Consider the following 10,949-nt stretch of genomic DNA (forward strand, 5'->3'; position numbering starts at 1 on the left):
TGAATATTAATTTTCCACCCGATGCTCCCATTCAAAGCCAGTTACAGTGATGGAACTGGGATACATTGGTTCCTTCCACATCACCTCACCTTGCTATCTCTTCCGTAAACCATTAATATCAAATGTGTCCATCAAATTGTCATGTCGGCATACAACAAACGGGGGGATTAACTCCGTTACATTGCAATGGGGTTATCGACAACACCTGTGGGAGTTTCAGCTTATTACCGTCACCCAGAGGCGTCGATCCTGGCGTGAGGGGGGGGGGATCCCCCATGAAAATATTTTTGGGCAAACATATCGATTTGGCCACCCCCCCCCCTATCATTTTGACAACGTGAAAAAATATAATATGCAATGCAAATATATGTTTTTAAAGCAAGATAAAACCATAAAACTTGGCCTAAACATACTATAAAGCAAACATCACTGTAATATTTCCGGTGCGCGTCGCGTGCAAAATGATGAATAACGATTTGGGGCCGAAAATTTTGGAAAATTTGTCACTTTTGCCCCCCTCCCCATCTGAATATATCGTCACCTCTTTGTGATGAATACAGATCAAAATGACATTCCAAAAAACTGAATAAAATCTATTGTAGATGTGACACACATTTGGGTTTGTTCTTATATTGCAAACTATTTGGAATTGAATTGAATTGAAAGGTTTTATTTATATTGCGCTTCGTGGCCAAACAGTTGAATTGTGCACAATTTACGGGTTCACATTCATAGTGTACAACTGATTAAAAACATCAAACATAAAATAATAACACTAATACATTGCAACGAGTACAGAGAACATACAAACTAAAAGGAAAAGGTCAAGTAAAAAGTAAAGAATTAAAAGTGATGGTGGTGGTGGTGGTAGGACGTAAGCATCCAATTTAAAAAGAAAGAGTGAAAGGATTTCTTTCAAATCGCATATACAACTTCAGATTTTCTATGATATGCTGCTTTCTGTAATTTTAATTAAATAGATTATTTAACATTTATAGATGGCTTGTAAAAAAAATCTTTACTTGATATATGTTAAATTTGGAATTGTCCGTATGAATAAATAAACATCCAGAAAGAAAAAAAAATCAAACTCGTGAACACAATTTCAATATATTTTTAACTGAAAATCGTAATCTCATTTCTCTGCTGGGAACAACAATGGTATCACATGTAAAATATAAATTAGTAAAATGAGGATGGTATTTCCCATTTCTTGTAACCTTTCACCTTTTGAATTGCTGGATAATGATTTTCAGTTGCAATTTCGCTGAGCTTCAGAAACACAGGTATTATAGGAGCTTACCAATCCGATTTTTTTTTAAAGCCATATCAATATATTTTTTAATGACGAAAGGCCCTTAGACAACCACTATATTTCAACTACATGTTACCTACAAATATATCAAAATAGAAGTCCATTTAGCACTATACCATTGTTTTACCTCCATGCATATAGTACACTTTAAAAACTGTGGTGTTAAAACTGACAACAGTTGGTGTCTACAGAGGACCACACCCTGAGTTGTAAAAATTACACCCTAGAGATTGAACATAACACCAAAGAGAGTAAACGTAACAACCAAAGGTGGTGTAATAACACCTACAGGTGTTAAACTAACACTCAATTTAACACCGGAGTAACTATAACAGGTGTAGTCCTCTATTCTATGCACACCGGTTAACATCACAATTTCTGCTGTGTACCAATCGACCATCCTATAAATGAATAAAAATTAAGTTGTACCTTTCACTATTTTGAACAATTTTTTAACGACACCATGAAACTGAAGAATCGCTCCAAATAACGTCCATCTCGAGACATGCCAATAAATAAATCTATGTTCTGAAGTATTTTTGCCCTAATTAGGGAGGCATTAACCCCGGCCATTCATGCCACTCCCCCCTTGACAGAATGGAACCCCCCACCTGGCTGTGTCCTCCATGGGTGTTATTATTTGGATCCATATGCCATGTCTGGTATGTCATTAAACTTGTTTTTATCACATCAGCACACCTGTAACATTCCCTATCATTATAATACGGTATAGCGCTCGTAAAAATGAAAATAACAAATTTCAAAGTTAAAGGGAAGTCCAGCTAGTACCCTAATGATACATTCACACGTTCTTGAAATGTTGGGCAACATACTGTCCGCACAACAATTGGTTTAAAGATTAATCCAACTATGGGTAGTTTTCAACCAATACTGTGTAGTTTTCACCCAAAACACAAATTATTGGTTTAAAACTACCCAGAATGGAATAAAGTTTTAACCAATTGTTGCGTGGACAGTACGTTGCCCAACATTTTTAAGAGTGCAAGAGACAAAGGCGAATACAGACCGATCAAAGTTATTACATTGAATGGTATACTATCGGTCAGTTTGGAGACGGTTTCATTGGTGCGGCATTGGTGAATGTATAGCATGACGTCAAGTTGGTTTTGATAGCAGCAGCAAAAGTACTAAGAAACAATATTGACAAGATTTTGACAAAAATTCATCAAAGATATCGGATTAACTTCAAATTTTTATATTGACGTCTTACGTGAGCAGTTCCGCCGCTTGTTATACAGTTATATGATGCGAATATCATAAAATGCAATTTTTATGTATCGCTTTCAAACATGATTAGGCCTAATTATGGCCATATAATCGCTTCTATTGGTTTGTGGCGAGCACTCTGGCGTTTGGAAACGCCAGAAGTGAATTGGGGGAACCTGACTGTACCATTAACCAATTTAAAAGGTAAATTGCCAATTCGTCCACTGCCAACTCGTCCACTCATCACATGGTCTACCTTCATTTAGTCTAATGCCATTCTGTCCATCAACATTTCGTCAAACAACTATTTGGTCCAATCATCACTTCGTCTAATCATCAGTTCGTCTAATAACCAGTTGGTCTAATACCCAATTCCTTTGCATTCATTTTGCACAATTAACACTTTAGTTTAATTAGATCAAATGGTATATGGAGTAAATGGCTATTTGACCAACTGGTTATTAGACGGAATGGCATTAGACTTAATGAAAGTAGACCATGAGGTGAATGGACGAACTGATGGTAGACAAAATGATAGTAGGCGAGTTGGCAATTGGACGAATTGGCATTAGACGAATTGGAAATAAACCATTTAAAATGGTTTGTGAGGGTCAATAATAGGAGTGGGTCCAAAGCATGCAACATACCGTGCCAGGCAAAAAATACATCGTGAATGAGTTCCCCCCCCCCCCTCCCCCGTGTTAGACCAACAGGCAAAATTGTTATACCCATGCAGTTTAACCAATATCAATGCAATAAATGATCTTGAAAACACATGGGCGGTTTTGAAAAACTTCAAAAAGGTAAACAAAAAACATGAAAAGGCAGACGAGGTGGCTTTTAATTTGTCCGCCCTCTTGCGGCGACGATTGGGGTTAGCCTTAGCTAACTCCGCATTGTGGCGCGTGCCCACTAGTGCGCCCCCCAAAAAAAACTATACTCTTTAGAAATGGCTGTCAAATTAAAAAAAATATGTACCACTTTTGAGGAAAAGATTTATATGTATGGAAAGCCAATAAGGTCAACTTTCAAATGACACCAACAAGTTGGAAATCTATTCATGCTTGAGTGAACACTGCCCACTTAACCCTGGGGTATGAAAATTAGGCTGGGCAGGAATTAGCCCTCTAATTTCTTTCATTTTTTTTTAGGGGGGACCTTCAAAGTTGAGACTTTTGTGATGAATTAATGATCAATTGTGATCAGTTTGTTGTTTGAGAAAATTTCATGAGTTATTAGGTTGAAATTTAATACATGAGTGACCATAACTTGCAATTTTTAGCGCAGCATTTTTACTTTATCATATGGATCTCAGCAGTGGGTTCATGAGAGTCAGTGGAATAGGGGGTAAGATATGACTTAAGTAGATGAAGTAGAATGATGGGATGAATGTCAACAGAACATTTAGCCACCCCTCCCTCCATCTCTACCCTCACACTTTTCTCAGAGGTTAGACCTTTGGAACTTGCAAAGCTAAGGGTGTTATGCTATTTGAGTGAGATAAGTTTTGGTTTCTTAGGCAAATTTCATGAGTTACTAAAATGAAATTTATTGCATGAGTGAAAAGGAATTTTAATATTTAGTGTAGCATTTTATCCTGTGGACCTCAGCAGTGTGTTCTTGAGAGTCAGAGTAATGTGATGGTACCTCTTACAAGTAAGAGGGCGAGATATGGTAAGACTTGCTTAAACGGGCATTCCTCTTCTTTGTGTCCTTTTACCAATTACAAGTCATATGTACCCCCCCCCCTCCACCTCCATTTTCCCGCCTCCCTCTCTCTGTCTCACTTCCTGGATGGTAGCCTATTCAAAACTTAACTACCAAGTGACTGGTGGCTGATGGTCATTTTTTTGTCATTGAATGATTACCAAGAAATTGACTGATTATGATGATTTATGAAATAATTTATTGAAAAAAATGAATGTTTGATTGATCACATTGCACATTGATTGATGAATTTTTGATTAAATGAATGATAGGTAAAATTTGATGCCCCAATTTTCAGAATTTTTCATCAAATCAACATTCTGCTCTGGACTTCATGCGTACATGTAATAGCAATCAGTCTCTCAACAGGTATGGCAGGAGGGGAGGGCGGGAAAGAGGGAGGTGGGGGGCTAAATGTTCTATTGACCCTTATTCCATCAACATACTTCTCCCACCAAATTTCAGTCTTCTGTTCAAGTGTGTGTAATGAGAAAGTTACACCAACGAATCTAACTCCAAGCCCAACCGATGACATGCCTTTCTATTAACACACATTGTAAAAGCTTTGATCGGTCGGCAGTCAATACTGTCGGTGTAACTGTTGTAAAGCTTATATATAACTTCATGAAACTCCCATCCAATGTGTCTTTGTATCATACTAATAATCGGAATATAAGTACGCACGTATAGTATAGGTAATGGCATCGCCGGAACAACTGATTTTTTTGGGCCTTCGTAACACCTAAGTATAATCCTAATCCCTATTTTATATTGCAAATTATGGACAATAATGTACTGATGATGATGATCATGTTTCACAATCCTTCCCAGCTCGTTGACACCTACTAATCCTTATCCATGTTTAAATATCTCGAAAATGATTGATAATCTCGTTTGAGATGAGACGGAGGAGTCGAATCAGATGGAAGCCTTATTCATGCGTTTCAAGTCGGATTGATCCTCGCGCGTTCAACAATTTTGGAAAAGGAAGAGAGAGAGAGAGAGAGAGAAATACATAGGAGTGGATTCATTTTCTGTAACTATTTTTGGTACATAATGGGGGTGTTGAGGTGACTTAAACCCTTAATGAGATTTAAGATGTGTTACATTAATGTATTCCATAGACGGATAATGCTCCTTTTTATGTCGCAAAGGATTGGAAATAGAAAGTTGCTTTTGTGGAGATTGCAGGAGAGCCTGATGTGAATTGTCATCTTTGTATGGGGAATTAGAAATAATAGACGTGAAAGAGGAAAAGGGAGAGTTGGAGCAGGTAGAGTTGGAGCAGGTAGAGGGGAAGAGACATGTTGTTAGGCAATGCTTCTCTTTTCCCATTCATTTCACAATCATTATAAAAATTGATGAGACAAAAAAATTGTTTAGTGCTATAGAGAAAAGGCCTGAGAGGGGTTTGAACCCTCGATCTTCTGTTTACGAGACAGACGCCTTACCACTTGGCCACCAGGCCTCCCTGCTGTGCTGTAATAATTATCATTTTCTTGATTTGTGTCCGCCACATTATTATCCCGCCACAAGCCTCAGCTAATAGGGTATACGCCTTCTTCTTTAAACCCAACATGTACGTATTTAAATTCTTCATTCTGTATGAATTAATGTTTACGAAAAATGTAATGAAATGGAAGAAAATAAATGTTTGTTTGAATTGAATTTAAAAAAAAGTCTTCGGCGAGTATTTGCCGCGCAGAGTCGAGCCTGGTATGTTTAAGTGGTTGAACGAAACAAAAGAATAACGATGGAGTTAGTTTAAGAAGCACAAGGCCTGAGAGGGGGTCGAACCCTCGATCTTCTGTTTACGAGACAGACGCCTTACCACTTGGCCACCAGGCCTCCAGTGGCATATCTCCTCGGTTCATTATTTTGGTTTGTCTCCGCCGCATTACAAAAAAGAGCTTCCACGGTGACATTACTGTCGAGACATTTGCCGCACTCGACAAAAAAGGCCCGAGAGGGGTTCGAACCCTCGATCTTCTGTTTACGAGACAGACGCCTTACCACTTGGCCACCAGGCCTCCAGTGGCATATCTCGGTTCATTATTTTGGTTTGTCTCCACCGCATTACAAAAAAGAGCTTCCACGGTAACATTACTGTCGAGACATTTGCCGCACTCCACAAAAAAGGCCTGAGAGGGGTTCGAACCCTCGATCTTCTGTTTACGAGACAGACGCCTTACCACTTGGCCACCAGGCCTCCAGTGGCATATCTCGGTTCATTATTTTGGTTTGTCTCCATCGCATTACAAAAAAGAGCTTCCACGGTGACATTACTGTCGAGACATTTGCCGCACTCGACAAAAAAGGCCTGAGAGGGGTTCGAACCCTCGATCTTCTGTTTACGAGACAGACGCCTTACCACTTGGCCACCAGGCCTCCATGTCCTCACATTTGCCATTCTTCTGAAAAAGGGCTCCGCATTGGTATTCGTAGCGTGTTCTAGCACTACGACGCAGAACGAATTCTAGAACACGGTAAATGTATTGAAAATGCCCGTCAAATGACAATGAACAGCTGGGAGGTCTTTGCCGAAAATTGGTGAACCGGGACAGCAGTTTCGTCCTAAGTTACGGAGCTGACGAAAAACTGCAATTAGGTCGATTGTCCAGAGTCCAGGTCTGACGAAACTGCTGTTGAATTTTCAACAAAGACTTTTTGGTTGTTCTTTGTCCTGAAGGCTTTTGGCGAGACATTTGGAGAAACGTTGCCGCACTCGACCCTGGTGAGTTAAATTGGTCGCCGAGATGTAATTCCTTGTATTGCCAGACCGCCTCATTTGCACATGTGGCTGTGCAAAAACCACGGCTTTTTATTATCTTTTTATTTGAATCTATTACGTCTAATTTATCTATATGGATGTATGTAGGCCTAAAACTATACTTATTTTTTTCCCGTATGTTCAAAGAGATATCTCCTTGGTATGTCATACGCGTGTGTTTGTAAGTGTATAAGATTCATTTTGGTCCATACTTTTGCTAAGGGGGGGGGGAGGTAATCCTAAATCTATTTCTCGTTTGGTAACACTTCACGTCTGTCACTGATTTGTCAAGTCACAATGGTTGTTTTCTTCGCGCACAAAGAACTTCCAATTCGACACATTTTGCCCCGGTGGTCTTCCATTGTCGAACTATCACTCCTCCCGTCACGGTGTCCTGGGCCCTCTGTTATCGGTTCAACCCCCCTCAATTTGGACCATGAATACCTCGTTGAAAGGACACTGGACACTCTGATAGCCCCCTAATTTGTAGGGAGGAGCAAAATGATGTTTATCCCAAAGAATGGTAATGGTTTCTCGAGTACCCGTACGGAAGCAATTTACTTCAAACCCTTGCAACAACGTAAGCATTTATACTCAAGTTACTTTTTAACGAAAGTCTTACTCGTTAAACACAACACCAAAAATTCTACAATCCCAGAACGCAAATATAGACGATACTGTATTATGTATTTTATTTTAAAGATTTAGGATTAATATTACCAGATAGATTAATCAGAAAGTAAGGAAGAATGAATCTAGAAAAATCGACGCAAAGTGCCTTGCTCCAAGATTGAGAGGTTATAGATTATCGAGGGGAAAAAAATCATTCTCAGGCAAGTTTTTTAGTTTTTAGTTTTAAATAGATTTCACAACTTGTAGTAGATAAAGTGCGTTTGCGGTAATCATTTGATAATGTTATCAATGTGTTTGCAGTGTTTAATGTAATGAAATGGTATTAAGAGAAAACATATTTTATTGTTAATAGGCTACAAGACATGTCCACGAGGCAGTGGATATTGATTTTACGTTCTATAAATAGAAATCGTCGACATTTGAATACATATTTGATGAAATCATGACAATAACAATTGTATGACACCTCATGTACTCTTCCTCTTCTCCAAAAATCACTTGGGAGAAATCTGATTTCATTCCTTTTCAGACACTGACAGACTTATCACTTTTCAATCCCGTCCAGAGCGCAAGAATACCAGTCTTTGGGCCACAAATCCTCTTCCATTTCCACTTCTTTGATGAGAAGCCTTTGTGATTAATTTGACAGGATTGTGTATCAAACGCTGGTCATTAACTATCATTAGACGTGGGTGTAATCGTTAAGGGTGAGAAAGTATGTTTGTGAGGGGTGTTGACCAAGCGCCCATCAAGGTAAATGACGGCGCGCAAGAGTCAACCCCATTCAACGACAGTGGATAACCAGCACTTTTTCTGACAAAGGCTATTCGGAATTTTCGTTAAGTGTTTACGATTTGTAGACGCCGTAAATAATGGATTTTGTGGGAGCGAAAGATGAACTGTTGAAGGTGGTGAAAGAGGTTTTCTCCTTGGCTGTATATTTTTTTCTTCTTTCACCTCATGGCAGTAATTGTTGCTATTTGATGGTGCCAATCCTTGGGATCACAGGTGAATAGAAGATAATGATAGGGTTTGGGAATGGTTGAAGATGAGTGACATACAATGATGGTGGTCATTTTTATAAGTGATTTCTTGACAGTTTGGCAAAGTTCCTGTAGAGGGCGAAGTCCATCCCAATGTTGCATCGGTTTTGAAGGCCCACCCCAAAAATAAATAAATAAGAAATAGAATAAAGTAAAGAAATAAAGAAACAAAAATATATGAATAAATACATTTCAAAAAGATAATAATAAAAGGATAACTATGAATATGAAATGAATAATAGAAGTAAATAAACAAAGATAAATCAATCCATAAAGATAAATGAAAATATTCATATAAATCAAAAGAGGTAAAACAAAATGATAAGAAGATGTATAAAAAATAAAATAATTTAAAATCATAACAAAAATAATAATAAATAAGTAGCCTAAAGGAAACCAAAACCCAAGAAGAGAAGCAATCTTATTGGAAAGAGTAAAATGAGAGGAACAATTCAGAAAACTTTTTTTAATGAAGCAATCTTATTGGAAAGAGTAAAATGAGAGGAACAATTTAAAAAACTTTTTTTAATTTTTCCTCTCATTTTACTCTTTCCAATAAGATTGTTTCTCTTCTTGGGTTTTGGTTTTTATTCTCTATCGTCTTGCACGCCAAACAAAAACTTGAAATGGGCAGATAATTTCAATATTTAATATTTGCTGTAGCTCTACGATATACGACTAAAAAGTGTTCACACTGCCCTTCTCTAAAGAGGAATAAAAACATTGCTCAGAGAGCCAATATCTTCGAGGGCCACAATGGGATTCAAATTTTCACATAGAATCAATGGCGAAACAATGGATTCAAGGCTCTAGACTCTTGTAAGTTTGGGAAATTTTATTAGCTAAACATCCTTTTAAATCAACATTATTCATCTTTTATCCAAATCTTAAGACAGTTTTAAGTAATGTTATAAGATACACTTTATGGAACATCCATTATGTACGTGGATGGAACAAGCTCTGTTAATCGGTCCATGTAAAATATATAACTTAACTTATAACGGGAGTCCTTTGCTTCCATGGGTTCGAACAACCAAGTTTTAAAGGAAGAAAGTTATTTTTTTTAAGAGCTTCATAATCATAACATACAAAAAGAGGACGAGAGATCAATAACAGAAATTGAAAATCAATTTCTCTTGTAGATGATCTGTGAGTTAATGACGCCCGTTGTACTCTACATCAATCGTTCAACACATAACCTCAAAATATAAAAAAGACAAGATGGACACAGCCGGGCTGTTTTTGCTACAGGGAATAAAAGCAAAGTTCGGATGAAAAGAATAACTGAAACAACTTCATAATGAAGGCGTTGAAAAGAGCCTGTTGCATGCCTTTATTATTTCAAGTACGGCGAGCAAGTTGAACTGGGTATTAACTGCGCTTAACCCACCGGCGTGATAATTTTCCCGCGTAGAAAGTGAGACAAAAATAGTGTAGACAGATGTCGTCTGTCCGTTCAGCTTTGCTTATGAAACGACGTTACTATGTAATGTGTTACTGCGTGTATCATTATGGCAAAAGTAACAATACAAAAAAATCAATCAGTAATTGCATTTTAATCACTCATCTGCAAATTTTCGTACGATTTTTCTAACCATCCCTTTTACAGGTAACTTGAAAATGATTTTATTTATAACATACTGGTGAAGCAGTCGGCATGATCCGCAACATTGTCACGTAAAATCAATTTAATGTTGCTAAAAGTAAAAGTCATCCTCCTTTCCTGAAGATTCGAAGATAAAATTCCCCATTTAATTAGGCCTATGCATGCTCACCACTGGATACGGCATCTTCCCTTTCCTGTTACTAAAATTTGCCCGCGCTGACTGACCCAACTTTTCTCGACCTTTCCCAGTGTCTATAATGCCCCCAGTTTGGGATTTTGCAACAGTCTGTATCGGTAGGTCGGACTACAGTCTTAGCACATTCTCTCCCTTGCATCGGAAGTCATTTTCTGCCAATCAATCCCTCCTTTGCACGAAGGTTCTTGGTCTTTTTTCTTATAGATAGAAACAACCACAAAAAGGAAACGAATAGTGATGTATGCACAGCAGAGGAAATAAAGTACATTCGAACTTGGCTTTTTTTTCTCTCTCTAAGTCTACGAGAAAAAAAAATAGTGCAAGAAAAAGGAATGGCAGACAGTGGGGGAAAAGGGAGAGGGAAATATAGAGGGTTCCTAGCCTGGAGGTTTCCTGCTCCACGAGTTTGGTTCATATTTTTTGCTCGGCGGAGCAGAGTATGGGTCAGTTTT

General features: G+C 38.1%; 5 non-coding genes across 5 annotated transcripts; all 5 read right to left on the reverse strand.

Annotated features, from left to right (window-relative positions):
- Window positions 1-5,645: 5,645 nt before the first annotated feature.
- Window positions 5,646-5,717, reverse strand: TRNAT-CGU (transfer RNA threonine (anticodon CGU)). Its single transcript has one exon. It is a non-coding gene; the product is annotated as a tRNA-Thr (tRNA).
- Window positions 5,718-6,025: 308 nt separating this feature from the next.
- Window positions 6,026-6,097, reverse strand: TRNAT-CGU (transfer RNA threonine (anticodon CGU)). The gene has a single exon. It is a non-coding gene; the product is annotated as a tRNA-Thr (tRNA).
- Window positions 6,098-6,207: 110 nt separating this feature from the next.
- TRNAT-CGU (transfer RNA threonine (anticodon CGU)) lies at window positions 6,208-6,279 on the reverse strand. The gene has a single exon. It is a non-coding gene; the product is annotated as a tRNA-Thr (tRNA).
- Window positions 6,280-6,386: 107 nt separating this feature from the next.
- On the reverse strand, window positions 6,387-6,458 carry TRNAT-CGU (transfer RNA threonine (anticodon CGU)). Its single transcript has one exon. It is a non-coding gene; the product is annotated as a tRNA-Thr (tRNA).
- A 107-nt stretch (window positions 6,459-6,565) lies between these two features.
- Window positions 6,566-6,637, reverse strand: TRNAT-CGU (transfer RNA threonine (anticodon CGU)). Its single transcript has one exon. It is a non-coding gene; the product is annotated as a tRNA-Thr (tRNA).
- Window positions 6,638-10,949: the final 4,312 nt, after the last annotated feature.

The sequence above is a fragment of the Lytechinus pictus genome, chromosome 11 (assembly GCF_037042905.1).
Source record: "Lytechinus pictus isolate F3 Inbred chromosome 11, Lp3.0, whole genome shotgun sequence".
NCBI lineage: Eukaryota > Metazoa > Echinodermata > Echinoidea > Temnopleuroida > Toxopneustidae > Lytechinus > Lytechinus pictus.